Source organism: Octopus sinensis, linkage group LG14, assembly GCF_006345805.1.
Source record: "Octopus sinensis linkage group LG14, ASM634580v1, whole genome shotgun sequence".
Lineage (NCBI taxonomy): Eukaryota > Metazoa > Mollusca > Cephalopoda > Octopoda > Octopodidae > Octopus > Octopus sinensis.
Window position 1 is genome coordinate 17249242 of NC_043010.1, and position 4547 is coordinate 17253788.

Sequence of the window (4547 nt, forward strand, 5' to 3'; positions counted from 1 at the left end):
GCACAAATTACCGAAGTACAGCCGACAGCGGGAGAAAACAACAACAAAAACAACAACCGGGAGTGGGTCACCGTGGAACCTTCAAAAAGAAGACTGAAACGAAAAGACCATCCCCTCTTCGGATACACAGGACTATGCTCCGAGAGAGATAAGCCCACCGACACCCACGCGCAAACATACACGTAACCAAAAAACACACACACTGGAAAAGGTACACACAAACACACAGGCACCTACTAGAAGCACACACACACTCACACCCACAAGCACACACACACCCACAAGTACACCCACACCCACAAGCACACACACTCGCAAGCACACACACACCCACAGCACACACACACACGTACAAGCATACTCACACCCACAAGCACACACACACCCACAAGCACACACATCCAAGAGCACACACACCCACAAGCACACACCCACAAGCACACACTCACCCACGAGCGCACACACCCACAAGCACACACTCACCCACGAGCGCACACACCCACAAGCACACACTCACCCACAAGTACACACACACCCACAAGCACACACACCCACCCACGAGCACACGCTCACCCACGAGCACACACCCACAAGCACACACACCGACAAGCACACACTCACCCACAAGCACACACACACCCACAAGCACACACTCACCCACGAGCACACACCCACAAGCACACACACACCCACGAGCACACCCACCCACAAGCACACACTCACCCACGAGCACACACACCCACAAGCACACCCACACGCACAAGCGCACACACCCACGAGCACACACTCACCCACGAGCACACACAACACCACCCCGAGCACACTCACCCACGAGCACACCCACAAGCACACACCCACGAGCACACCACACACACAACACCCACAAGCATACACACCCACAAGCACACACACACACCCACGAGCACACACTCACCCACGAGCACACACACCCACAAGCACCCACACACCCACGAGCACACACACCCACAAGCACACACTCACCCACAAGCACACACCCACACAAGCACACACACACACAAGCACACACACACACACCCACGAGCACACACTCACCCACGAGCACACACACCCACAAGCACACACACACCCACGAGCACACTCACCCACAAGCACACACCCACGAGCACACACTCACCCACGAGCACACACACCCACAAGCCCACACACCCACAAGCACACACACACACCCACGAGCACACACACCCCCACGAGCACACACACCCCCACGAGCACACACACCCACAAGCACACACTCACCCACACACACTCACCCACGAGCATACACACCCACAAGCACACACACACCTACAAGCACACACACACCCACGAGCACACACACACCCCCACAAGCACACACTCACCCACAAGCACACACACACACCCACGAGCACACACTCACCCACGAGCACACACACCCACAAGCACACACACACCCACGAGCACACACTCACCCACAAGCACACCCACACACCCACCCACCCACAAGCACACACTCACCCACAAGCACACACACACCCACGAGCACACACACACACAAGCACACACACACCCACACCCACAAGCACACACACACCCACGAGCACACACTCACCCACAAGCACACCCACACACCCACGAGCACACCCACCCACAAGCACACACTCACCCACAAGCACACACACACCCACGAGCACACACTCACCCACGAGCACACACACACACAAGCACACACACACCCACGAGCACACACACCCACAAGCACACACACCCACAAGCACACACTCACCCACGAGCACACACACACACCCACGAGCACACACTCACCCACGAGCACACACACACACAAGCACACACCCACGAGCACACCCACCCACCCACGAGCATACACACCCACAAGCACACACACACCTACAAGCACACACACACCCACGAGCACACACACCCCCACAAGCACACCCACAAGCATACACACCCACAAGCACACACACACCTACAAGCACACACACACTCACGAGCACACCCACCCCCACAAGCACCCACACCCACAAGCACACACACACCCACAAGCACACACACCCCTCAACAATTGCTTAATAAAAAAAAAAGAGAAACAACTTCATGGCCATAAACAAAAATAATAAACTCTTAAGAGACCAAATTTTTTAATGAAGCCGGCGAAAAAATATATCGCAACAGATTTAAACAGTACAATTCTTGCAAATGTAGAGTTTTATACCATCAAAAACACAGACTATTTCGAACTAAAAAAAATCTTTTGCAGAGGACGTCGGCCTGACACAGATGAACTCTTCGAGCCATCTCTACAGGCAATTTGCTAAAAAGAATTACCTCGCAAACCACAACACCTACAGACAGAAAAGAGAAGGATGAAACCACACAGTCACTCCCATTAAAACAGTAAGTTTTAAACATACCATTATATTTCACATTCTCGTTTAAACTCGGTTGATTAAATGTACGCAGCCTGGGGTCGGATTGGAAGCAAGGCTGTCTCTTTGATGACCGTGGGTTGCATCGTTTGGACGTAGTTGTAATTACCGAATCCAGACTGAGTGGGCTGCAAGCTTTTCCACCCCTTCTAAACGGCTACGAAAAATACGTTTCTCCCTGCCGACCCAGAAGGGGCGGAGGAGTGGCAGTGCTGGTCAGGAAAAACCTGGATTTAGAGATTAGAACTGTCTTTATAGATCCGGAAGGCAGGTTGGCCGTTTTGGATGTGATGCACAGCAGTGGTAAAATGTTTAGGCTGGTTGTTGTGCCCTCTCTCCCTACTTCTCTACGTTTTGGCCCTTGACCCAATGCTGAGGAGGTTGGAAACTATGAGGGGCGCTCCGCAAGATCTAGGGTGTGGAAAGTCAACTTCGGCATATCTGCATCCTGCCTCAATAGATGCGGCGAACCGGCCAGGAGATCTGCGAGCTTCTCCCCATGCTCCAGTCCGCCTCTCCTCCCGAATAGCTGAGTGAAATGATCGTGAAACACCTTGCACATCTCCTTGGGTTCATTTACTGATCAACCATGTGGGTCTGTCAAAGATCAAATGGTTGAGCTGTTGCCATGCTGGCTCTCTACCACCCGGGCCCATCTGGCCGTGTTGATCCCTTCCTATCTCATTGCACGGATCTTAGCCCTGACAATGCACCCTTCGTATTTAGCTTTGAGATGTTGGTCGAGTGCCAACCTCGCCACTAACACTTTCGATGCACTGGCTGACCTCATTGCCTCGTCTACTGCCTTAACTAGTTCCTTTTCTACTTTGTTTCTAGCACTAGCTAATTCTTTGCTAAACCTAATTGACTCAAATTTGATGGCTCTTTTCAGGGCGTACCACCATTTGTTGTTGATAATGGATCCGCTTAACACCCTCGTTACTAACTGTCTAATTCGCTTCCTGTAGGCTTCACAGTCCAATAGTGACTTGTTTAGCTTCCAGTAACCGGTACCTCGTCTGCACATGCTATCTGGGTCGAGTGTACAGGTCACTAATTGGTGATCGCTGTAGCTGACGATATAGTGTTGTGGACAGCTAAGTATTTTCTTATCTTTCCTTCTAGTAATGATTCTATCTATATAAGATCTGGACGACCCATCGTTTCTTGCCCAGGTCCACGCTGGAGTGTCTAGGTGGTCCAGTCTGAATTGATCTGCCAACTCGAAACAACTTAGCAGATCGTTGAGGTAAGGGAATCCCCTCCTATTCTTTCTCGAGCCAACATAATCTACACATGCATCGCAAATTGTGTTGAAGTCACCTACCAATACTAACGTGTTCAACGTGCGGAGAAAATTCTCTAGGATTTTGAAGTAATCTTTCTGTCCAGCTTTTTCTTCGCAGGGAGCATAGACAGCGACCAGCCTGAACACTTTACCACTGCTGTGTGTCACATCCAAAACGACCAACCTGCCTTCTGGATCTATAAAGATAGTTCTAATCTCTAAATCCAGGCTTATCCTGAGAGAGAGAGAGAGAGAGCATTGTATTGTTCTCGTGGCTGTTAATAAAGAATGAAGGATTTAGTGTGGAAAGGTAGACGGGAATGGTATAACAGAAACCCTGGGAATGGGTTGCACAAAAAGGGTTACCAGATTGTTTTTTTTTTTAAACCACAGTTCAGGAATTCAGCTTTATTTTTCAGTTGCTTGGCTTCATGAAATCTGCTTGGCTTTCTTATCTTTTTCAAGCTCTTCTCCTTATCACCTGAGTGCTGTACTACATCATGAGCGAGCTGCAGCACACAAGACTTTCGGAATGGTTTGCCTGAACAAAACATTTCTTTGAATTTTCTTTGTAGTGCAGCCAGCCTTATGATAAGCCATGTCCCATGTGGTGATTGGTTTTTCATATTTAAATCATAAAGTATTCAAGTCATATCGTTCATGCATGAAAAATAAAAACCATAATTCTTTCTGTTATCATTTCCACTGTCAGAATGATCATAGCTTCACCCTTCCCCCAAACACATTTCCTCTTTTCACTAAACCATAAAACAAAACAAAGAAAAAAATACACATTTCTCATACACCAT